Source organism: Scyliorhinus canicula, chromosome 8, assembly GCF_902713615.1.
Source record: "Scyliorhinus canicula chromosome 8, sScyCan1.1, whole genome shotgun sequence".
In the NCBI taxonomy this organism is placed as follows: Eukaryota; Metazoa; Chordata; class Chondrichthyes; order Carcharhiniformes; family Scyliorhinidae; genus Scyliorhinus; species Scyliorhinus canicula.
The window spans coordinates 17961123-17988215 of NC_052153.1; the positions used below are offsets into that span (position 1 = coordinate 17961123).

The 27093-nt window shown below is 44.1% G+C and overlaps 1 protein-coding gene across 1 annotated transcript in view; it reads right to left on the minus strand.

Annotated features, from left to right (window-relative positions):
• LOC119970141 (SWI/SNF-related matrix-associated actin-dependent regulator of chromatin subfamily E member 1-related-like) overlaps positions 1-13600 on the minus strand; it is a 90863-nt gene extending 77263 nt beyond the window's left edge. The window contains exon 1 of the mRNA XM_038804226.1: positions 13578-13600. The gene's annotated coding sequence lies outside the window, so the exon portion shown is untranslated. The remainder of the gene's footprint in view (positions 1-13577) is intronic.
• Between the last annotated feature and the right edge of the window lie 13493 nt (positions 13601-27093).

A 27093-nucleotide genomic window follows, 5' to 3' on the forward strand; every position in this document is an offset into this window, starting at 1 on the left:
CGGGAGCAGCTTCTTTAGCCTTGCTAAGAGTGTATGTTAATTTTAGAAGTACTCAGGATCGTTAGCACATTTTTTCGACATGGCCGTGAACCATGAGCGATTGGTGTGTCGGAGATGGGAAAAGAGAACAGTTTCCAGCCGGAGCATCGGCTGTTGTGCCAGCCGACATGCGCAACTAGAGGGCCGAAAAAAAACTTCCCAGAAAAGAGAAAGCCTGGAAATCAGGAGGTAGGCTGTACAAAGATGAGTTTCTTATCCAGCTGGGAGGTTTTTCCAGCTGTGCACCCTCCAGCTGGATAAGAAACTTGTCTTTGTGCAGCCTACCTCCTGGTTTTCTCTTTTCCAGGAAGTTTTTGGGACGTAACTGCCTAAAAAGGAAAAACACAGCAATAGTAAGCAACATTAAGCTAGATTTAACCTGAAATCTACTTTTATAAAACAGATTGGTCTTTGCAAATGAAAAAAGTAGAAAGAAACCTTTTCACGGAAAGTCACAGTCTAACCAAGAAATGTTTTAATTTTTTTTTGAAAGTACAACAAAATAAATAACAGAATTTTAATTGAAAGAGGAAAAAATTAGGGGGAGGAAAAGTTAAAGAAGGTACTACAACTCAAGAACAGGTAAGTAAGGTGTTGGGAAAAGGTGATGCTACAGAAGCATTCGATGAGAATGCAGAATCATGGAGTTCTTCTGAGGGGAGATTCCAGTACTAGCTTGCTAAAACAGGATACCGGATGAAATTAAAGTACATGTTGTGCACCACTCAACCGAAAAGCTTGGGGCCGAGTGTATATCGGATTTTGGAATTTTTCATATTCCAGAATATAATGTGCATCTACAGTGAATCGGGAATTGCACATATGCTGCGCTTTGGGAACAGCGCATGTGCGGTGCTTTGGGAACAGCGCATGTGCGGTGCTTTGGGAACAGCGCATGTGCGGCACTTTGGGAACAGTGCATGTTATGAACTGCGCATGTGTGGCACATTGAACTGCACATATACGGCGCATTGCAAACTGTGCATATGCAGCTTGATGAGAACTGCGCATGTGCATCGTGTTGGCAATTGCACACGTGTGACGTATTGGAAACTGCGTATGTGCGGCCAGTTGCACATTGCCCGTGGACTCATGATGTTACATCTGTGCTCGAAAAAAGTGTGGATTTCCGATAATGGATTCTCAACCTGTAGCAGCTTTCTTGAGTGTGAAATGAAAATCGCTTATTATCATGAGTATGCTTCAATGAAGTTACTGTGAAAAGCCCCTAGTCGCCACATTCCGGCACCCGTCCGGGGAGGCTGGTACGGGAATTGAACCGTGCTGCTGGCCTGCTTGGTCTGCTTTAAAAGCCAGCGATTACCCAGTGAGCTAATATTCCACAATTTGCAGCAATTTACTATGGAGACTAGCAAAGAATTAAGTTTGGATTGAACCAAGGACACGCTGCGAAACAGACTTGTGTGCGGATTGAGAAATTAGCATTCCAGAGATGATTGCTCACAGAAAGCTCTCAAACTTGTTATTGAAATAGTAATATCTATGGAGTTGGCAGTGAAAGAAGCTTCTCAAGTAAGAGTTAGTGCCAAAATAAAACAGATGAATTCCGAGAAAAGAAGATCTTTCAACACACAAGCATGTCATAGGTATGACAAGATAGCGCATTCTCTGCAGGAATGTTGGTACCAAAAAACCAAATGTCATAATTGTAGCAAGATTTGTCACATAACAAAGGCGTATTGAGTACGATAAAATCCTCAAACGCAAGAACGACCCAAATCCACAAAAAGAGCCTACAGAATGACCAAAGATGATGAAAATTCCCAGGAAGACAGCATGTCTACTGAGATCAAGGAACTCAAATTCAGTGTATTATCGATGCAAGGTGATACTGAATGGGAACAAAATTAAAATTGAAGTAGATACAAGAGCCACTGTATCTCTTATCTCTGAAAATTTTAAAAGTTCATATCAACAAAAGTTCAACAATGTACCTTTAAAACTATCCGATATAATCTTGTGAATTTACACAAAAGAGGTGATTTCAGTGAAGGGTTACATCATGGTGCAAGTCGAAGTAAATGGTCGATTTGAAAATGTGCAATGTGGGAAAAGGCAATTTTCTGACACTTTTTGGAAGAGCGCAGTTGAAGAAAATCAAACTAAATTGGCAAGCTGTGAACAATTGGTTGATGGAAAGAACACATTACAGTAACCCTTGGAAAAGTACAAGAAGATAGTTGAAAACACTTTCAGGGAAATGATCGGAGTCAAGGCGTGCCTTAAAATAAAACCTGATAGCACCCCGAAATGCTTAAAGGCAAGAACTGTGCCATGTGCTATCAAACCAAAACGCAAAGTGAAACTTGGCAAACTGTTCAAAGATAGCGTGATCAAGAGTGTGATAATGAGCAATTGGGAAACCCCTATTGTTCCAGTTATCAAGCCAAGTGGCTCAGTAAGAGTCTGTGATGATTTTAGAATGATGAGAAACCCAGTGCTGTGTGCCAGTCAGTGTCCCTTACCACTAATAGAGGACCTATTTGCGGATTGTCAGGTGGGCAACAGTTCAGTAAGATCGATTTGTCCCAAGCAGACCTCCAGATGAAGGTAGAGTAGCAACCTCTTTTAACAACTGCAGCACACGACTGTTCAGATACAAGTGCTGACCATTCGGAATAACATCAACACCGGCCCTATTCCAAAAGTCCATGGATCAAATCCCGAATGGCCTCAACAGTGTTCACTGTTATTTCAATTACATTTTAATTACCAGTCGGACTGAACAGGAGCATCTAAAGAATTTAGAAGAGATATTGGAACATCTTGAAAGACACCGGGCGGGATTCTCCGTTGACCAACGGCAAAATCGTGGGTGTGTGAACGGGCGGGGATTAGCTCCCGATGGCGAAATCACGGCATACGCCAGTTTGACGCCAAATCGCGATGCTCCGCTTCCTCGAAACCGGCGTGAATGGGATGCACGGCGCGCATAGGTGAAACACCATTCGCATATCGTGGACAGGCCACCCACGATTCTCTGCCTCCGATGGGCATAGTTTCTGACGTCGTGCATGTGCTCTCAAACACAGTGAAACTGGCATGGTGGCTGCTGAGAGAGAGAGTGTATGGACAGTGTCTAACACCACCATACTTCGGCAACAGTTATGCAGCTGGCCAGGGGGCCTGGCATGATGGCTGCTGAAAGAGAGAGTTTATGGACAGTGTACAAATGTTTTCAGTAGTGACTTTAACCTGATGTGCTTCTGTTAAAGGTTTTGTTTTTAAGGATGTGAAAAGGAAAGCTTAAGGGATTACTTAGTGTTGTAGCCTTTGTGGGTTGTATTTGAATTAATGGTTGCTAAGATGTTCACTGTTTGTTTTAAAAGGTTAACTTGAATTCATAGAATAAACATTGTTTTTCTTTAAAAAATACTTTTCCATTTCTGCTGTAGAGTGGGTCATGTGCTCCCCATACCACAATCTATTAAAAGTTGTGGGTCAGGTGAACTCCATGATACACTTTGGGGTTCTCTAAACCCTGGCCTATAACATTTTGGACTCATTTACTATGGAAAGTTTTGTCCCAACCGTGCTGCCATAGTATAGCCACTTGATCTGTCATTGTGTGAGAATCAACAACGGACTTGGACAAAAGAGTGCAAAGAAACATATAATAAAGTCAAAAATGTGCTAAAGTATTCGGAAGTCTTTGTTAAAATTACAAATCGCATGTGACGCGTCACCCTATGGGGTGGGTGCCGTTGTCTCTTGAATCATGTCAAATGGAGAGGAAACACCAATAGCTTTTGCTTCAAGAATACGGAACAGAATTATGCTCAATTGGAAGAAGAAACCTTGAGAATATTTGGGGTGAGATGATTTCATCACTACTTGTACGGAAGGCATTTTATCTTCTTAACACACCACAACCTTGTGGACACTAATTATTGGTCCATCCAAAGGAATACCATCTCTAGTTGCGAGTCATTTGCAGAGATGGTCCCTCATCGTATCAGCACATAAATAGGAGATTTGGTTCAGAAGATCTGAACATGCGAATATCGATGTTCTATCACATTTACTAATGCAGGACAAAGCCCAGTCACAGGGGGACTATGTAAACTTGGTGTGCTTTTTCCCAGGTGGATAGAGTACCTATTACTGCATGCCAAGCACACAAGATCAGATCCAGTGAAGGGAAAGGTTATGGACGTGATCTTGAAAGGTATACCAATGGATAAACAAAGCGGTAATCCAGAATTTAAGCTCTACTGAACAAGGGTACAAAACGGAGAACTGATATGGGGGAATCAGAATTAGCATTCCTCTGTGTTTACAAAGTCGGATACTGGATCAACTCCACAAGGACATCCAAGAGTCATATGAATGAAAAAACTTGCAAGAAGTTATTTTTGGTGGCCAGGAATAGACTCGTAGATTGAAGAAAGAGTACAAAGAACAAAGAACAAAGAAAAGTACAGCACAGGAACAGGCCCTTCAGCCCTCCAAGCCCGTCCCGACCATGCTGCCCGATTAAACTACAATCGTCTACACTTCCTGGGTCCGTATCCCTCTATTCCCATCCTATTCATGTATTTGTCAAGATGCCCCTTAAATGTCACTATCGTCCCTGCTTCCACCACCTCCTCCGGCAGCGAGTTCCAGGCACCCACTACCCTCTGTGTAAAAAAACTTGCCCCGTACATCTACTCTAAACCTTGCCCCTCGCACCTTAAACCTATGCACCTAGTAATTGACCCCTCTACCCTGGGAAAAAGCCTCTGACTATCCACTCTGTCTATGCCCCTCATAATTATGTAGACCTCTATCAGGTCGCCCCTCAACCTCCGTCGTTCCAGTGAGAACAAGCCGGGTTTATTCAAACGCTCCTCATAGCTAATGCCCTCCATACCAGGCAACATCCTGGTAAATCTCTTCTGCACCTTCTCTAAAGCCTCCATATCCTTCTGGTAGTGTGGCGACCAGAAATGAACACTATATTCCAAGTGTGGCCTAACTAAGGTTCGATACAGCTGCAACATGACTTGCCAATTCTTATACTCAATGCCCCGGCCAATGAAGGCAAGCATGCCGTATGCCTTCTTGACTACCTTCTCCACCTATGTTACCGCTTTCAGTGACCTGTGGACCTGTACACCTAGATCTCTCTGACTTTCAATACTCTTGAGGGTTCTACCATTCACTGTATATTCTCTACCTGCATTAGACCTTCCAAAATGCATTACCTCACATTTGTCCGGATTAAACTCCATCTGCCATCTCTCCGCCCAAGTCTCCAAACGATCTAAATCCTGCTGTATCCTCTGACAGCCCTCATCACTATCCGCAATTCCACCAATCTTTGTGTCGTCTGCAAACTTACTAATCAGACCAGTTACATTTTCCTCCAAATCATTTATATACATTACGAACAGCAAAGATCCCAGCACTGATTCTTGCGGAACACCATTAGTCATAGCCATCCGATTAGAAAAGCACCCTTCCATTGCTACTCTCTGCCTTCTATCACCTAGTTGGTTCTGTATCCACCTTGCCAGCTCACCCCTGATCCTGTGTGACTTCACCTCTTGTATCAGTCTATCATGAGGGACCTTGTCAAAGGCCTTACTGAAGTCTATATAGACAACATCCACTGCCCTACCTGCATCAATCATCTTTGTGACCTCTTCGAAAAACTCTATCAAGTTAGTGAGACACGACATCCCCTTCACAAAACCATGCTGCCTCTCACTAACACGGCCATTTGCTTCCAAATGGGAGTAGATCCTACCTCGAATCATTCTCTCCAGCAATTTCCCTACCACTGACATAAGGCTCACCGGCCTGTAGTTCCATGGATTATCCTTGCTACCCTTCTTAAACAAAGGAACAACATTGGCTATTCTCCAGTCCTCTGGGACATCACATGAAGACAGTGAGGATCCAAAGGTTTTTGTCAAGGCCTCAGCAATTTCCTCTCTAGCCTCCTTCAATATTCTGGGGTAGATCCCATCAGCCCCTGGGGACTTATCTACCTTAATATTTTTCAAGACGCCCAACACCTCATTTTTTTGGATCTCAATGTGACCCAGGCTATGTACACACCCTTCTCCAGACTCAACATCCACCAATTCCTTCTCTTTGGTGAATACTGTTGTAAAGTATTCATTTAGTACCTCGTCCATTTCCTCTGGCTCCACACATAGATTCCCTTGCCTATCCTTCAGTGGGCCAACCCTTTCCCTGGCTACCCTCTTGCTTTTTATGTACGTGTAAAAAGCCTTGGGATTTTCCTTAACCCTATTTGCCAATGACTTTTTGTGACCCCTTCAAGCCCTCCTGACTCCTTGCTTAAGTTCCTTCCTACTTTCCTTATATTCCATACAGGCTTCGTCTGTTCCTAGCGTTCTAGCCCTGACAAATGCCTCCTTTTTCTTTTTACAAGGCCTACAATATTTTTCGTTATCCAAGGTTCCTTAAATTTGCCGTATTGATCCTTCTTCCTCACAGGAATATGCCGGTCCTGAATTCCTTTCAACTGTCACTTGAAAGCCTCCCACATGTCAGATGTTGATTTACCCTCAAACATCCGCCCCAAATCTAGCTTCTTCAGTTCCTGCCTAATATTGTTATAATTAGCCTTCCCCCAATTTAGCACATTCACCCTACGACCACTCTTATCCTTGTCCACTAGCACTTTAAAACTTACTGAATTGTGGTCACTGTTCCCGAAATGCTCCCCTAGTGAAACTTCTACCACCTGGCTGAGATCATTCCCCAATACCAGGTACAGTACAGCCCCTTCCCTAGTTTGACTGTCTACATATTGTTTTAAGAAGCCCTCCTGATGCTCCTTACAAACTCTGCCCCGTCTAAGCCCCTAGCACTAAGTGAGTCCCAGTCAATATTGGGGAAGTTGAAGTCTCCCATCACAACAACCCTGTTGTTTTTACTCTTTTCCAAAATCTGTCTACCTATCTGCTCCTCTATCTCCCGCTGGCTGTTGGGGGGCCTGTAGTAAACCCCCAACATTGTGATTGCACCCTATTTATTCCTGATCTCTACCCGTATAGCCTCACTGCCCTCTGAGTGTCCTCCCGTAGGTCAATGTCAGTCTTGTGCTAAGATACAAAAGACTCCAGGTGTTCATCCAATTCACCTTTAGGATTCGCAAAACAGCCATGGCAAAGAGTAGATATCAATTTTGCGGGACCAATTGAAGGATATATGTTTCTGCTCCATTGGAAGAACACTCCAAATGGCCCGAAATAATGATAATGGAATTGACGACTGCTGAAAAAACAATCAAACAACTGGAGATGTATTTACACGATTTAGCAAACCAGAGCAATCAGTTAGCGATAATGGGACTCAGTTCACGTCCAAGGAATTTATGGACTACCTTCGGGGCAATGGCATACAGCATAGCACCTTAGCATCCTTCCACAAACGGATTGGCGGAGAGGTTGGTACAGACATTGAAGAATATCATCAAAGCATTAAAGAACAAAGGACCATTAGCTAAGAGAATAAACTATTTCCTCATTTCCTGTAGAAACACAGCCCATGTGACAACCTAAAACGTGCTGGAAATATTGTTTTTAAAAAGTTGAGAAGCGAGTTTGATTTGCTCTTACCGCTTGGGACTACCACCATTGTAGACCAACAACAACAAAACCAAGTTACTCACCATGAACAGACACCAAAACCCAAGAGTTTTGATCAAGGAGAAAGAGTTTTAGCAAGAAACTACTCTTCAGGTGAGAAGTGTCACAATACCCACAAAGACGGGATCGATTTCCTATACGGTGCAAACCGATACTGAGAGTTTGGAGGAGACACACCCATTAAATCCTCACTTCAAAAAGAGAATTTGCACAGTCACTATCTGAAAGGCCAACGTCTGACACTCAAGGTTTGGAAATTCCTCAACCTATGGGTCAAATTCAGATTCTACGTCAGTTGAACCAACAGCATCTGTAGAAGTGGAAGAAGAACCAACATTATTAGATGATTTGACTGTTAGCAGATTCAATAAGGGGGTATGTCTAGTTTAGGCGGGAACAATGGGAGATGAGGGGGTGTGTTACGCACTGAATTATGTTTACATTAATATTTGTATCTTTTGTTATAAGTGCCTTAATAAAATGTTTGTTAAAAAAAAGAGTGTGAAGCAGAACTAACGTCCACCTAAAAGATTTTCATGCTGAAATGTAGCTAACAGTCTTCCCTCTGATATGTAAGAGATCTTTTATGTCACTCCCATCATGTCAAGTTCAAAGATCTGTCAGATGAATGCCAGCATTTTCCCTTCGCCAGGCAGGAAACCTTTGAAGTTCTTTTTTCACCTTCAATTTCAATCCCCTTTAACTTTTTCAAGCCTTTGAGCTTACTGACAAGCCTAAAGACTTTGAACAGCATTTAAATTTCACAGTCCATTACCGTTTACAAGCCTCTTGATTGACAGGTTCAGGTTATTTCAAAGGAGGGTGTGCTTTGTTTGTTTCATAGTTCTTCATGGTCCACTAACACTGAAGTGCTCCCTCTATTGAGCAGGTGTTGTTTTTAACCTTAGTTTTTTTTATCAAGGCCTTTTCTTTGTTCTAGAAAAGAACAGGTGAACTCCCTGACTGCTTTTTGTATAATGTGTCTTTTTCAACCTCTTAGAACATAGAACAGTACAGCACAGAACAGGCCCTTCGGCCCTCAATGTTGTGCCGAGCCATGATCACCCTACTCAAACCCACGTATCCACCCTATACCCGTAACCCAACAACCCCCCCATTAACCTTACTTTTTTTAGGACACTGCGGGCAATTTAGCATGGCCAATCCACCTCACCTAACATGCCTGTACTGGAGCTGTTTTCAGCCAATAAAGAAGCTGGCACAATTCAAAAATTAAAGTCTAAAGGTTCCTCAATAAGGAGCCTTCTTGCAGCCATAGTGTAATTATCTGGATAGACGTTATGACAATACCAGGAGGGGCAGTATCCTTTGGAACCCCCAGATGGTCAGGGACATGGCTCGTCAGTGCCGTGGCACTGCCACCTGGCAGTGCCAATCTGACAGTGACAACCATAAGGATGCCATGGAGAAGTGCCAGGTTGGCACTGCCAAAGGGCAGGGCATGAAGGGGGAGACTGAGGGGGTCCTGAAGTGAGGGAGCTTTGGCGAACCCATAGTAGGGTGTTGCTCACTTGGGGGTGGGTGCTTGATGCCAGTAATTGTGGGAGGGGAGGCTGTAGGGTTATTCTGAGGTCAGAGCATCCGTTAAATGAGGATTCAGCCTTGCTAACTTCTTTGGATCCCATGGTGCGGATCACCCCTGACTCCAAAAGATTTCTAAGTGTGGGTGGATTGTGATCTGGATTGCGTTGATCCACCTGACGGGAATCCCACCTCAAATTCCACTGCCGGCAGAAAATCAAACCTATCTTCCTAAGCAAAGTTGTGGAATAGTTTGTTCACAAACTAAAGGACTGTTGTCGGACACCAGAACGTCCAGAATGCCATGTGTCAAGATTATTCCTTTCAGTGGTGTAATGACTGTCTCCGCAGTGTATGTTGTGTAATCTAATCACTTCAAACCATCTGGAGTAGTAATCAATGATGACGATGAAAACTTTGCTCTTGAACGTGAATACATCAATACCTTGGCCCTCCCAATAGCCTTGAAGGAAAGAGCAGTGCACAAGCGTAAGGCAATTTGTGATTAGCTCTTCAATAGAGTGATTGATGTCATCCATCAAACTGATTATTTGATCCTTTGCCCTGCATTTCACAATTCCCAACTGCCCTTGGTGGATATTCTGGATAATGTTTAGTAAAGTGGTATTGGAATGATTAGTCTGTCATTAAAAATTAAGAAATCATCAATGATTGTAAGATGTTTTTGCTGCTCAAAGTATATGGTTTTTTGGAGTGTACTCTTGTCATTAATTCCGGCAATATTCTTTCATTTTTGTGCACTCATCATCCTGATGTTGTGCTAGCTTAATCTCTTATAATCATTTCTCAATGATTGGTAAATGTTTTCTGCTGAGTGAAGTGTATGTACCCACCTCCTCAATAAAATGTAAATCTTTCAATTATACTTCTTCTCCTGGAAACTTTGACAATGTATCTGCCTATATCTGTTACATTCCCTGAACAGACTCAGTAACTGAATTGTATCTCATGACTCTCAATTGAAAACATTGAATTCTTGGCAGCATTTTTGCCATTGCCTTTAAGTTAGGGAGAGTAAACAAAGTCTTGCAATCAGTTTTAATTTTAATTTGAACTCTTACACCAATGACATAATCAGAGGACTTCTTTCAGGACCATAAGGCTGCTAACACCTCTTTTGCAATGGCTGCATACTTCTTCTCCTTGTCCATGAGAGATCTCAAAATATAATATACAGATCTTTTTTGTCCATCTTTTTGAACTGAAACACCACTGCACCTAAGACTTTGGATGATAGATCTGCTATTACCATGGTTGGCAATCCTGGGTCATGGTAACCTCAAATCTGGTGAAATTAGGAGACTTTTGATTTTGTCAAAAACATTGATCAATGTTCCAGCTCACCTTGTCTCAACAGCAGTTGCAATGGCTCATTGACTGCTATGTAAGTATTTGGCCATTTGATTTACCATGGCAACAATCTTCATATGTTGTCCAGAGGAAACTGTCAAAAGCGACTGTTCGCATCCAATTTTGTGAAGAGGGCGCTTATTGCTAATTTAGCGAGACTTACAACCAGTGATGCCATTGGGTGGATCTCGCACACTATTGATTTGTTTAGGTGGATTGGAATCTTTTTTATTGTCACATGTGCCGAGGTACAGTGAAAAGTATTGTTCTCCATAGAGTTCAGACAGATCGTTCCATACATTAAAAAAACATAGGACATACATAAATACACAATGGCATAGGCATAGGCAAAGGTGAAGCATACAGGAGTGCAGTACTAATCAGTAGAGAAGATGCGTGGAGAGATCAGTTCAGTCCATAAGAGGGTCATTCAGGAGTCTGGTAACAGTGGGGAAGAAGCTGTTTTTGCACCTGTCAGTGTGTGTTCTCAGACTTTTCCATCTCCTGCCTGACGGAAGAAATTGGAAGAGAGAATAACCTGGGTGGAAGGGTTCTTTGATTATGCTGCTTGCTTTCCCAAGGCAGCGGGAGGTGTAGACAGAGTCAATGGATGGAAGGAGGGATCACATGAGGGACTGGCTGTGTTCACGACTCTATGTAGTTTCTTACGGTCTTGGGCCAAGCAGTTGCCATACCAGGCTGTGATGCAGCCAGATAGGATGTTTCCTATGGTGCATCTGTAAGAATTGGTAAGAGTCAATGTGGACATGCCATATTTCCTTAGTTTCCTGAGGAAGTATAGGTGCTGTTGTGCTTTCTTGGCTGTGACATTAATGTGAGTGGACCAGGACAGATTTTTGGTGATCTGCTCCCCTAGGAATTTGAAGCTGTTAACCATCTCCACCTTGGCCCTGTTGATGCAGACAGGGGTGTGTAAAATACTTTGCTCCCTGAAGTCAATGACCAGCTCTTTAGTTTTGCTGATATTGAGGGAGAGATTGTTCTTGTTATACCACTCCTCTCGGTTCTCTATCTCCCTCCTGTCTCCTGTACTCTGATTCATCATTGTTCGAGATCCGACCCACTACTGTCGTGTCATCAGCAAACGTGTAGATGGAGTTGGAGCCACATTTTGCCACACAGTGGTGTGTGTATAAGAAGTATAGTAGGGGGTAAAGTTTGCAACCTTGTGGGGCCCCAGTATTGAGAACTATCGTGGAAGAGGTGTTGTTGATTATCCTTACTGATTGTGGTCTATGGGTCAGGAAGTTGAGAATCCAGTTGCAGAAGGAGGAGCCAAGTCCTAGGTTTTGGAGTTTTGATATGAGCTTGGCTGGGATTATGGTATTGAAGGCAAAGCTGTAGTCAATGAATAAGAGTCCTTATTGTCGCGATGCTCCAGGGATGAGTATAGGGCCAGGGCGACAGCGTCTGCTGTGGTCCATTTGTGGCGGTATGCAAATTGGATCAAGGCATTCTGGGAGTATGGAGATGATGTGTCTCATGACCCACCTCTCAAAGCACTTCATAATGATCGATGTGAAAGCCACCAGACGGTAGTCACGCCCACTCAGATTCTAATTGAACCATTAGGCACAGTCCAAAATACTTTGGCCGTTCAAAAACACCACTTTGTCGGTATGTTTGCTGGAGACATGACTTCTTTTTGCAACATCTGTTCAATCTCGCCCTTGACTTTGTCCAAGATTGTGTGAAGGACCTTCCTTGCTATGAAGAGACATAAAGGCATTGCAACTGCGCTTAGGGCTGTATGATACTCTGTCTTCAGCTTTCCAACCTCAAATAGAGAGGAAATTCATTCCTGGACTGCTCATCAGAAATGTCACCAACCCTGGAATGAAACACAAACTGCAAACATGCTTTTCTGCCCAATACTGATGACTCTTGGTTCCTTGTCATATACAGGGGTTCAACAATATCTTAACCCTCATCTCTTAATATCGCTAATGTTGGCCTATTACTTTTGATGTCATCCGTCCTGGAGCTTGTGACTGGATGTTTTTTTATATGATATTTTACTTTTTACTGTGATCTCAATTACTTAAATATGTGACATTGCATCACAGTTACATCAGTAGTTATATCAGAATCAGCTGCTCCTGATGTTAACCCTCTACACTACATTACGCAATTTAAAGGGCTACGGAGATAGCGCTGGGGAATGGAACTAGCTAGGTAACCCTTTCGGGAGCCAGTGTCAAATGGTCTCCTTTTGTGCTGTAAAATTATATGATTCTATCTCCTTTCTGTGCCGGATTTGTGGTTTAATTGTGCATGGCAGTAATAGCACTGCCTTAGGCTGGGGAGTCAATCAGCATAAATTCAAGATAAGCGATTGATCATCACGGACAGGGAGGAGAAATTTCTTCATTCTTTGTGAACTTTAGAATCCTCTACCCCAGAGGTCTGCGGATGCGCCACCGTTGAGTACCTTTGAGACTGAGATAAAAAGGTTTTTGATCTCTCCGGGAACTATGAGACATGGCAAGCAGGCGGGAATGTGGGGTTGAAGCAGGAAGTCGGCCAAGATCGTATTGAATGCGATGACAGGCTCGACGGACGATATATAGAACAGTACAGGCCCTTCGGCCCTCAATGTTGTGCCGAGCAATGATCACCCTACTCAAACCCACATATCCACCCTGTACCCATAACCCAACAACCCCCCCATTAACCTTACCTTTTTTAGGACACTACGGGCAATTTAGCATGGCCAATCCACCTAACCCACACATCTTTGGACTGTGGGAGGAAACCGGAGCACCCGGAGGAAACCCACGCACACACGGGGAGGACGTGCAGACTCCGCACAGACAGTGACCCAGCCGGGAATCGAACCTGGGACCCTGGAGCTGTGAAGCATTTATGCTAACCACCATGCTACCATGATATGATCCACTCATGCTCGTAGTTCTCATGTTTTTACTCACAGCACCAAACTGCCAACCTGGATGGTTGGTACAGAACACTTACCTTGCATCTAACGCATTCTGCACTTCAAGGCCTGACGCAATGCCACAGGATTTGGCTTTCTCTCCGTAAATAAATGCTGGCCCAGCCAGTGACGCCCATGTCCCAGGAGTGAAGGAAGAAAAAAACACACAAAGTAATTGAGAAAAAAAAAGCAAAGGTAAAGCATCTGCAGCCCCCAAAACCTGAGCCAAGTTAGTTTTGCATCAAATAAACACTTTGCAGCTCAGGCAAGTAAAAGCTGGGACTTCTTTTGACCTTTGCATTGTCAGTACAGGGAGCAGCTTTAGTGACTATTTTTAGTTCTAATTTTACTCAGCTCTCCGTTCGAATTACCTTTAACCACATGAAATCCCATTCCTCCAAAACCGATCAGCAAAAAAGCACTCTCCCTAATACCCTTGTGTATCTTTTTGTGCTGTCAAAACTATCAGAGGAGAGTGAGCCAGCCCACTCTTAGCCAAAGGCATGTGTTAGAAATTATATTTGCATGTTTCTGCCCTACCTGCATTATATTCACACTGTGACAAATGTTAGCCACATGTTTAACACAGGCTGCAGTAATTCCTTTTGCCAATTAAAATTTTTATAATTTTTTTTTAAATTTAAGAGTACCCAATCATTTTTCCCCCAATTAAGGGGCAAATTAGCGTGGCCAATCCACCGAACCTGCACATCTTTGGATTGTGGGAGTGAGACCCGCGCAGACACGGCGAGAATGTGAAAACTCCACACGGACAGTGACCCAGGGCTGGGATCGAACCCGGGTACTCAGTGCTGTAGGCAGCAGTGCTAACCACTGAGCCACTGTGCCACCCTATTTAAAATAATTTTCTATAAGCTTTTCTTGTGGCTAATTACTTTTGGCATGCAATGACTGCTGTGAATGTACATACGATCCAAAAACCTAACTGGCAAAACCCAGAAATATTATCTCCAGTAAACGCAATGAAAATTTAGGGATTGTCCTATTAATTTAAATGGGACGACAGTAATGGTGAATTTTAATTGCTGGTTTTGGTAGTGCTGCATGGCATTCAGGAGCATTACCATTGCTGAATTCTTCACAAACAACCTCCTGGGGGTTACCATTGACTTCAACTGGACCAACCATGTAAATACTGTGCTGGCAACAGCATATCGGAGACTGAGATTTCTGCTAAGAACGCAGCTCCTGACACCCGAGGGGCTGTTCACTATCGACAAGGCACAAGTCAGGAGGGTGATGGAATACTCTCAACTTGCCTGGCAGCAGCGTGCACCATCTACAAGGTGTACTGCGGAAACTCACCAAGGCTCCTAAGGCTGCACCTTCCAGTTCCAGGTGCCCAGCACCTTGGTATACCACGGTAGCACAATGGTTAGCACAGTTGCTTAAGAGCTCCAGGGTCCCAGGTTCGATTCCCGGCATGGGTCACTGTCTGTGCGGAGTTTGCACCTTTTTCCCCGTGTCTGCGTGGGTTTCCTCCGGGTGCTCCGGTTTCCTCCCACCGTCCAAAGATGTACAGGTTAGGTGGATTGGCCATGCTAAATTGCCCTTAGTGTTGGGTGGGGTTACTGGCTTACAGGGATAAGGAAGAGATGTGGGCTTAGGTAGGGTGCTCTTTCCAAGAGCCGGTGCAGACTCGATGGACCGAATGGCCACCTTCTGTACTGGCAAGCTGGAGGATTGGGAGAACTTTCAGGTTCAGCAAAAGGCTACTAAAATTAAAATCAAAAGGGCTAACATGAACTATGAAAGGAAACTAGAAGAAGACATAAACACTGATACCATAAATTTCTAATAATAGTAATCTTTATTGTCACAAGTAGGCTTACATTAACACTGCAATGATGTTACTGTGAAAAGCCCCTAGTCGCCACATTCCGGCGCCTGTTTGGGTACACAGAGGGAGAAATCAGAATGTCCAAATTACCTAACGGCACATATTTCAGGACTTGTGGGAGGAAGCGGAGCACCCAGAGGAAACCCATACAGATACAGGAAGAACGTGCATACTCTACATAGATAGTGACCGAAGCCGGGAATCGAACGTGGGACCCTGTAGCTGCGAAGCAACAGTGCTACCCACTGTGCTGCCCATATAAGTATATAAAGAGGAAGAGAATAGTTAAAGTAAATGTTGGCCCTTTAGAAGACGAAACTTGTGAGGTAGTAATGGGAATTCAGAGACGACGGAGGCATTGAACCAATATTTTGCCACTGCCTTCACGGTAGAGGAGAATTAAAAAATTCCAAAACTACAGTCAATGCAGAGGAACTTGGTGCAATAGCTATCACTCAGGCGACAGTATTGAATAAACTAATGGGATTATAGGTAGATAGGTCTCTGGAACCGATGGCCTGCACCGTAGGATATTAAGGGAGGTGGCAGCAGAGATGATGCATGTATGAGCTATGATATTTCAGAATTCGCTGGATTCTGGAAGTGTCCTGATGGATTGAAAACATGTTAATTTAACACCCCTATTCAAAATGTGAAGGAAGCAAAAACTAGGAAACTACAGACTGGTTAGCTTTGTCATGATATGTAGACACACACATAATGATATACAGACAAGCAGCTAATGGACACAGAGAACAGGACATGACCAATAAGCAGGCAGGACACTCAGGGGTGGGATCTGACTATAAAAGACATGAGGCACTCTCAGTCCGCCTCTTTCCACTGATGAACATCAAGAGAGTCAGCAAGTGGGGCAGCACGGTAGCATTGTGGATAGCACAATCGCTTCTCAGCTCCAGGGTCCCAGGTTCGATTCCAGCTTGGGTCACTGTCTGTGCGGAGTCTGCACATCCTCCCCGTGTGTGCGTGGGTTTCCTCCGGGTACTCCGGTTTCCTCCCACAGTCCAAAGGTGTGCAGGTTAGGTGGATTGGCCATGCTAAATTGCCCTTAGTGTCCAAAATTACCCTTAGTGTTGGGAGGGGTTACTGGGTTATGGGAATAGGGTGGAGGTGTTGACCTTGGGTAGGGTGCTCTTTCCAAGAGCCAGTGCAGACTCGATGGGCCGAATGGCCTCCTTCTGCACTGTAAATTCTATATATATCTATAAGGGTGTTGTTACAACCTCACACCTCCACCACGTGGCTAAGAGCTAGTTTGGTTCAGTCAGAGTAATCACACTTAAGTTAGCAGAAAGTCGAACTCACAGAGAACTGTGCTATTAGTTCAATAAACCTGATTGAACTAACTTCAAGGTCTGGAGTATCTTTCTGATCTAAGCTGCATCCAGTTGCAGCCAGTGTTAGACCAGTGTACCTAACACAACAAGCTTGACCTCTGTGGTGGAGAAGTTGCTGGAATCATTAAGGAAGAGATGACTGAACATTTGGAAAGACAAAGCTCAATCCATCATGGTTTTATGAAGGGTAAGTCATGCTTGACAAACTTGCTTGAGTTCTTTGAGGACTTAACCAGCAAGGTGGATAATGGGGAACCTGTGGATATAGTATATCTAAACTTCTAGAAGGCATTTGACAAGCTACTGCATAAAAGACTGATTCAGAAGGTGAGATTGCAGGGGGTTGGGGGTAGAGTACTAGATTGGATTGAGGATTGGCTGACTGACTGAAAGCAGAGGGTTGGGATAAATGGGATCTTCTCTGGCTGTTGAACTGTATTAGTGGGGTGCCGCAGCGGTTAGTCCTCACCCCTCAACTGTTTACAATCTATATAAATGATCTGCAAGCAGGGACAGAGTATAACATAGTAACATTTGAAGATTATACTAAAATAAGTGGGAAAGCAGGAAATAAAGAGGAGATAAAGATTTTACAGACGGATATAGATAGGCTAGGAGAATGGGCCAAAATTTGGCAGATGGAGTTTAATGTGGATAAGTGTAAGGTTATCCATTTTGGCCCAAAAAAATAGAAAGGTAAATTATTATCTCAATGGGAAGCAGATTCAAAATGCGTTTGGGCAGAGGAATCTCCGTGTCTTTGTTCACAGAAAGTTGGTATGCAGGTACAGCATGTAATTTGAAAGGAATGTTAGTGTTTATTGCAAAAGGACTGGAGTATAAAAGTGGAGCGGTACTGTTGCAATTGTATAGGATATTGGTGAGACTACATCTGGAGTCGTGTCCAGTTTTGGTCTCCTTATTTGAGGAAGGATGTTGAGACATTAGAGACAGTTCAGAGAAGGTTCACCTGATAGATTCCGGGTTCACGTACGAGGAGAGATTAAACAGTTTGGGCTTCGGAGTTTAGAAGGATCACAGGGGACCTGAAAAGGTATATCGGCTGGCAAGGCGGCACAGCGGTTAATACTGCTGCATCATGGCGCTGAGGACCTGGGTTTGCTACCGGCCCCGGGTCACTGTCTGTATGGAGTTTGCACATTCTCCCCATGTCTGCGTGGGTCTCACCCTCACAACCCAATGATATGCAGGTAGGGTAAGTCAATTGGCCATGCTAAATTGACCTTAATTGGGAAAAAGAAATTGATACTATAATTTTGTTTTAATAATGGTACATAAAATACTAAAAGGGATTAATAAAGTAAACGTGGACCAAATGTTCCCCCTTTTGAGGCAACCTGGATTGGATTGGATTTGTTTATTGTCACGTGTACCGAGGTACAGTGAAAAGTATTTTTCTGCGAGCAGCTCAACAGATCATTTAGTACATGGGAAGAAAAGGGAATTAAACAGAATTCAAGAAAATACATGAGAATACATAATAGGGCAACACAATATATACAATGTAACTATATAAGCATTGGAATGAGAGATCACAGATATCTGTTGAGAGGCGGTAGATTTAGAAATGAGATGAGGTGGAATTTGTGGAACATGCTGCTCCATAGTGCGGTAGAATCTGAGCAATTAGATTATTTCAAGAAGGAGATAGATATATTTCTGGGGCTGGATTCTCCATCCTGCCGCGGCACATTTCTGTCTCACCCTGCCGACGGGATGCTCCGTTATGCCGGCTGGTCATTGGGATTTCCCAATATGGGGCTGCCCCACGCCGTGGGGAAAGTCCCAGGATGCCGGCAAAATGGAGCATCCCGCCGGCGGAGAATCCAGCCCCTGATTTTAAAAATAAGTGAAAGGGATATGGGCAACAAGTGGGGAGGTGGATTTGAGACCAGGAAGAGGTCAGCCATGGTTCGATTGAATGGCAGAACAGGCTTGATGGGCTGAATTGCCTACTTCTGCTCCTAATTCCTATGTTCCAAACCCGCAATCACTACCAACTAGCAGGGCAAGGGGCAAGAGATATATGGGAACACCATCACCTGGAAGTTCCCCTCAAAACCATACTCCATCCTGGCTTGGAAATATATCACCATTCCTTCACAGTCACTGGGACTCCCTCCCTAAAAACACTCCAATTGTACTCACACCACAAGGACTGCCGCAGTTCAACTCACCACTACCGTCTCAAGAGCAATTAGGGATGGGCAATAAGTATTGGCCAAGCCAGCGATGCCCACATCTCACGAAAGAATAAAGATAATTATTCAAATTCCAATCAAAATCCACAAATTCCTTTTGTCTCGTGTTATTTGCTATCAGATCATATAAGCTTGAAGTAGTAAACTTGCTATGCGTTACAGATAATCAGGATTTGTTTACCATACAACACCTAAAGGAACCTATAATTGTGTTAGAATTCTAACAATTTTAAATTGGTTACCATAGTGATTTATTGGGTAAATAATGGATGCATGTAATAGACAATAGTGTCCGAAGAAGCTTTGAATAGGAATGGACTCATCCCTATTTTTGAGCAGCGCTGAAAAATGAGACATACTGTCAAAGCTTTTCATCTTACACTCATCGAGATAGCTCGCAAGAAATTACCAACTGTAATTGATACTGCATGAGAAGATGGTGCCGATTGGTGGGCAGGTGGACTCAGATTGGTGGAGGTGTTACCATAGAGAATGTAACATGGAATGCAAATGGCCCAGCTTTGATCAAATTCAAACTGGCAGGCGATTATGATTGATCGTGGCATTGCCCTAAGGAATGAACCAGGGAATGGCTGTTCCCTGAACTTGTTGTTCAGTTGAAAAAGCTACAAATTGTGGATGTGATAGCATCTCTCTTTTTTCAGCAATACTCAAGTTCTGTACTACCAAATGACCAATCCACCTCCACCTACGTTTATCATTTGTGGTTACTACAATTTGATGTGATTCGCTACATCTCGGTCCTTCAACCTTACTTATCGTTTCCAAACTGTACAAATACAACAGACCTTTTCCATATTGTGCTAATATAGCTGTTAACCATTTAATTTTCAGTTTTCAAGGAGGGTGAACAATGGTGGCACGGTAGTATCACAGTGGTTAGCACTGTTTCATCACAGCGTCAGGGTCCCAGGTTCGATTCTCGGCTTGGGTCACTGTCGGTGCGGAGTCTGCACGTTCTCCCCGTGCCTGCGCGCGTTTCCTTCGGGTGCTCCGGTTTCCTCCCACAAGTCCAGAAAGACGTGCTGTTAGGTGAATTGGACATTCTGAATTCTTCCTCCGTGTACCCGAACAGGCGCCGGAATGTGGCGTCTAGGGGCTTTTCATAGTAACATGAAGCAATTCAGTATTGACCTGTCCACCCTCACCACCGATCCCGCTCTGCTGTAATGATGCTTCTCCTGCTGGTTTCAGATTTCCAGCATCTGCACTTGTTTAGCTTTAAATCATTCCGGTAAGTAAGGCTCACTGCACCCCATGGGGAGGCAGTGGCCTAGTGGGATTGTCACTGGACCAGTAATCCAGAGATCCAGGGTATTTCTCTGGGGACCCAGGTTTGAATCCCGCCACAGCAGACGGTGACATTTGAATTCAATAACAATCGGGAATCAAAAGTCTAATGATGACCATGAATTGCCGATTGTCGTCATGATTCACTCATGTCCTTAAGGAAAATAAATCTGCTGTCCTTACCCGGTCATGGCCTAAATGTCACTCCAGACCCACACAGCAATGCGTTTGACTCTTGGCCGAGCAAGTCACTAAGTGTGGTATTATCTTAACAATCAGCATTGCAAAGGTTAATGTAATGCCACTAGAGGGAGCCGCAGCTACCACTATATAAAGCAGTGATGCTAGACCTTAGAGGAGGAGTGTAAACAGGAGATAGCTAGAGAAGGTCATCAGAGCAGTTAGTGTGAGAAGGTTAGATTATAATTTATACCAGTGAGTGAGATTAGCAGTCGGTGAGCATAGTTAGATGCATAGTTAGAATCAATTCTGTATTCTAAAAGGACTAATCCAGTTTAGCAGTGTAAATAAAACCACAGCTTTGTTTTAGTAAAACATACGTGGTCTTTGTGGAACACTACGCAAACCATCCTGAAATAAGTAACACAAAAAAACACCACACGAAGTTGAATGGCAATTAGGGATGGGCAACAAACGCTGGCCCAGCCAGCAACGACCGCATCCCAAGAACGAATTTAAAAAACCCACCACCCCCTCTGCCATGAAAGAATATGTAAAATTGCTTCAGTCAACACATTTCTCATTCTGGCCTGAACTAATCATATTGTCAAATAGATAATAGAACATCTCGAGTCCACCCAGATGATAAAAAAAATTGATCGCAACGTTATTAATACCCTACATCTTTGATTACAAAATCCCAGTGGGCCTTTGAGTGACTTGAATTGAAGCAGATTGGAACTTTAACCCTAGCAGTAGACCTGTCTTTTGAAAATATAAGAAACAGGAGCAGGGGTAGGCCATATCAGTCCACGAGCCTGATCCACCATTCAATAAGATCACGGCTGATTTTCTACCTCAACTCCACTTTACCCCGCTATCTCCAAAACTGGATTGCTCTCAATCTTTACACCACTCAGTGAGAGATCACCTCTTATTTATTTAAACTCCACTGAATTTAACCCCATTCTATTCTAGGGGCTGGTTTAGCTCACTGGGCTAAATCGCTGGCTTTTAAAGCAGCCCAAGGCAGGCCAGCAGCTAGTTCGATTCCCGTACCAGCCTCCCCGGACAGGCGCCGGAATGTGGCGACTAGGGGCTTTTCACAGTAACTTCATTGAAGCCTACTCGTGACAATAAGCGATTTTCATTTTCATTTCATTTCAATCCCAGCTTGTAGGGCAGCTCGCTCTCTCTTTCCAGAAAGCAATGGCATTCACTCTGAAGAAAGTATATCCTTCCTTAGGTAAGGAGACCAAATCTGTACACAATATGCCAGGTGTGGTCTCACCAAAGCCCTATACAATTGCAGCAACACAATGTTAATCATATTCCCCAACCTCCTTCCAATAATAGCCATCTCCTGCACTGAAAAACCAAGTAGCTTTCTATCACCCATGCGGCAGCCATTGGGGTAGCACTGTGGAGGAGAACCAGGAAAGATAAAAGCCTCATGGAAGGCATGAACTAAGGGAATGTGGAAGGGCGAATGGTAACCCCCAGGATGTTGATTGTTGGGGTTTCAGCAATGGTAATGCAATTGAATGTCACCGGGCGATGGTTAGATCCTCTCTTGTAGGAGATGGTCATTGCCTGTCACATGTGTGGCACGAATGTTACGTGCCACTTGTCAGCCCAAGCCTGGATATTGTCCAGGTCTTGCTGCATTTGGGCATGGACTGCTTTATTATCTGAGGAGTCGTGAATGTTGCTGCACATTGTTCAGTCACCCACAAAAATCCCCATTTCTGACCTTCTGATGCAAGGGAGGTAATTGAAGCAGCAGAAGATGGTTGGGACGAGGACACTACCCTAAGGAACTCCTGTAGTGATGTCCTGGAGCTGAGATGATTGACTTCCAACCACCACAACCATTTTCCTTTGTGCCAGGGATGACTCCAACCAACAGATAGCTTTCCCCCCCTCTCTCTCTCTCTCTCTCTCTCTCTCTCCCCCCCCCCCCCCCCCCCCCCAAATTCCCATTGACTCCAGTTTAGCCAGGGCTCCTTGATGCCATTCTCGGTCAAATGCTACGTTGATATCAATGCCAGTCACTCTCACCTCACCTCTGGCATTCAGCTCTTTTGTCTATATTTGAACCAAGGTTGTAATGTAGTCAAGAGCGGAGTATGGATCTCATTATATGTGCCTAGATTGTTCACCAAGGTTATGAACAAGATAATCAGCATATAGCTGTTGCCAAATAACCATACCTGGTTTTCTCATGGTACCCAAAATGCCGATTGTCTAACTACATGATGCCGAATGAAGGCATTGTGACATCCGGAACTGATACGCAGTGCATGGTTACAGAAAATTTGGACTTCGAGGCGTGAGAGCCTTTGCGAATGTGATGCAACAATGCTTTGCTGGTGCCAGTTTTAAATACCAATGTGTATGCAGTCAATGGTGTCCTAGACCATGGGGAAGCTTGTTATCTCTCTATTTGCTTCTCTGTAGAAAGTGAGAAAGCAATGTATTTTGTGCTTTGCATATAGATTGTCAGTGAGCTCTCTTACACGGTGGATAGTGAACCATGAGGTGTTGGAGGTGCCAACTGCTTCTGACTGAAAGGAGACTGACGCGAAGACATTTAAAGTCACAGTCACCTGCTCTGAGGCTGTAGCAGGAAGTAGATTTCAGTGAGCATCTCCTCAGTGAAGCCGAGACATTGAATGCGCTCTTCCTCAATGATTTTATGACAAGAACATTTCTCCCTGAAGCCCCTTCGTGAATATAGCCTCCTGTGCTGGAACCCTGCTCCTCCTCCTCCCTCTTCGAGCAATTTATCATCCTTGGTGTTGCCTCTGTTCATTCTCCCCGTTAGGGCACAGGTTGCGGAGCTAGAAACGACAGCACTAATGACTGGGAGTAAATGGTGTGAGGAGAACCTTGAAGTGAGAACCAAGGCCTTGGCCGTGTGACGCATCTGGTGCTGAAGCGCAAAGAACCAAACGTTTCTACGAACACACCGACAGCCAGTAGGAATCGATCAGGTACTAACCAAGAGTAACTGATGACCTTATTAAGAATACTGTTGGCGGCAGCCTTCCTGCTGTGCTAGGTTAAAACAGGGCATTGGCTGAAGCATTGAGGTTGTGAAGGGCACTGTAGATTCAAATCAGCGATGCACACTGGCATCGTAATGTTTGCACTGTACATATTCCTAAAGAGAAACAACCCACTCAATTTTGGCAATACGACAGATCCCAGCTGAGCAAACGATCATCGGTGGCCGACAGAAAAACTGTGAGTGAAACCAATTTAAAATCAGGCTCGTGCTTGGACCACAGCATCCAGTTCAGCCAGCACAAGACGTGGGTACCCATGGTTTGGATGCCATCTTGAAATGCTACTTATGGATGCTACCCAAGCTCATCTCGAGTTGAACACTTGATTTGAAGCTCAAATCATTCCAGCTGCATCATAGTTTTCTGCAGCTGTTGACTAGTTGGTATCTTGAGACGATACAATCAAACGGCGTACCGACATCAGTATACCAATGCTGACCCAGCATTGTCAAGCTTCACAAAGATTCCTTGTACTAAGCTGCCATGGCATCTCCAACCCCAAAAGCACTCTGCTAAAGTGGCCTACGGCAAACATAGCCTCAAGTCTATTTACTTATCAAAGCTGTATTAAAGTTGTTATAAAGTAATAGCTTGGGGGAATCGCTTCAGAACATAACATAAAATCAATTGAACCTCAAACTCCTGACATAATTATATGGTTTAATTAGCGTGTAGTAATTAGATACGTTTGTTCACAATGCAAAGCAGGATGCAATTTGTAATAAAGTTTTGATAAAGCCTATTTGAAGACGCATATGCCGTCGAAGTTTGCTCCACTCATGAGATCACTTACTGTGGCAAAGCCTGGCACCCGAAGGGATAACGATTACCCCTCTCCTTGTATCAGCAGCTGAACCTTTCTCATCGGAATCATTGACAGTAATAATCATAATAATCTTTATTAGTGTCACGCGTAGGCTTACATTAACACTGCAATGAAGTAACTGTGACAGTCCCCTCGTCGCCACACTCCGGCGCCTGTTCGGGTACACAGAGGGAGAACTCAGAATGTCCAATTCACCTAACAGCACTTAGTGGGAGGAAACCGGAGGACCCGGAGGAAACCCACGCAGACACGAGGAGATGTGCGGACTCCGCACAGGCAGTGGCCCAAGAGAATAGTTAGTTGGTGTTAGTAGTTTGTTATTTATTCATTCCAGTTATCTTTAACACACAGTTGTTTTATAATAAATTATTTTAAACTAATCAAGAACTTGTTGTTCCGAGGAGCATAATTTACACCGGCCAGTCTACAGAACATGACAATGTCTAGTTTTCGCTTTTGAAAAGCTTCACGCCAGTTTGCGGACGCTACACGGTAAAGCGGGAAACTCTATTTTTTATAGGTCCTGTTAGTGTTGCCATCTTTGTGATCATTTGTCTGTACTTAATTTACATTGACTGAACATGTATTAACACATACAGAGATCACTGCACTGTTGATTCACAGCGCCAGGGTCCCAGGTTCGATTCCCGGCTTGGGTCACTGTCTGTGCGGAGTCTGCACGTTCGCCCAGTGTCTGTGTGGGTTTCCTCTAGGTGCTCCGGTTTCCTCCCACAGTCCCAAAAGACGTGCTTATTAGGTGATTTGGACATTCTGAATTCTCTCTCGGTGCATCCGTGTGACGACGAGGGGCTTTTCACAGTGACTTCATTGCAGTGTTAATGTAAGCCTGCTGGTGACAATAAAATATTATTATTGTTATGATCCCGGGTCTCTGGATTATTAGTCCGGTGACAACTCCACTAAATCACCACCTCCCCAATCCAAGAAAGTCATGGCCGAGAGAACGGATCTGGAGAAATCTGAATGGTTAAAGTATTAGGCAAAATACCAGCCAAATTCCCGTACCGACCTCCCCGAACAGGCGCCGGAATGTGGCGACTAGGGGCTTTTCACAGTAACTTCATTGAAGCCTACTTGTGACAATAAGCGATTATTATTATTAAAATGCGGGCAGCACGGTGGCCTAGTGGTTAGCACAGCTGCCTCACGGCGCTGAGGTCCCAGGTTCGATCCCGGCTCTGGGTCACTGTCTGTGTGGAGTTTGCACATTCTCCCCGTGTCTGCGTGGGTTTCACCCCCACAACCCAAAAATGTGCAGAGTAGGTGGATTGGCCACACTAAATTGCCCCTTAATTGGAAAAAATAATTGGGTACTCTAAATTTATTTTTAAAAAAATTATTATTAAAATATTTCCATGAGCTCACATTACAGAACTATCTCACTTCTCCACACGGATTTGTGGAAAGGCAGAAGATCTTGTCCCAGTTAATCCCATGTGAAAGTTGAATACACTGTTAAGTGTGTTATAATCATAGGGAACAGAAAGGTCCCATGTACAATCCTCCTTCTGTCTTTAGTTAATTGATCTCAGTGAAGCAATGGTTGGCAAGTACAAATTGGTGTCAGCCTTCATGGACTAAGAAAGAGAAGGAGATCGGCTAAGTTTCAGCTCCAGGTCACTGCCCTGCGCCTCCTGCTGAAATATGTGCACCGTGAATGGTTCAATCCTGATGTGTTGGGCATCCACAATTTTCATTGCCCCATTTTTGGTCGCCATGCATTCAACTGCCCAGGCTTTAAACTCTGGAGTTCCTTCTCTAAACTTCTCTGCCCGTCTCCCTTCCTTTTAAGTTGAATCAAACCTATCCCTTTTGAACAGGACTTTTGTCCTCTGCCCTCACTGCCTCCTTATGTAGCTTGGTGTCAAATCTTGTCAAGTGCCCCAAGACGTACTGCTATGTTAAAGGTGCAATATATTGTACATCAAGATGTTGCTGTTATTAAAAATGGATTGGTTGTGATGCCTACCTCATTGAAATAGCCTGCCACTATTCATTAGGATAATGGCCACAGGACCAAAATCCTTCAGATTGACAATACCCTGTGCAACTGCACCCCAGCACATTAGGCTTACATTAACACTGCACCCCAGCACATTAGGCTTACATTAACACTGCACCCCAGCACATTAATTGTAAATGTTGAAAAGTTGGAGATGTGGTTGACTTCATTTTGAGCCACCCCCTCACTCATTTACCCTCCAATGCAGCTTGCTGTTCTTCCACTGATTGGCCCTCCAATTTCCTAAGCCCGCCCGCCATCCTTGGTTGCAAGGTGATCCCGCCTGGCCATCAATTGGGGTAAGGCCAGCACAGTAGCATAGTGGTTAGCACAATCGATTTACAGCTCCAGGGTCCCAGGTTCGATTCCCGGTTTGGGTCACTGTCTGTGTGGAGTCTGCACGTTCTCCCCGTGTGTGCGTGGGTTTCCTCCGGGTGCTTCGGTTTCCTCCCACAGTCCAAAGATGTGCAGGCTAGGTGGATTGGCAATGATAAATTGCCCTTAGTGTCCAAAATTGCCCTTAGTGTTGGATGGAGTTACTGGGTTATGGGGACAAGGTGGGGGTGGGGAGGTGGGCTTGGGTAGGGTGCTCTTTCCAAGAGCCAGTGCAGACTCGATGGGCCGAATGGCCTCCTTCTGCACTGTAAATTGCATGAAAGCACGCCTTACCACCTTAAGGAGAAGAAGTACTTGTCCATATTT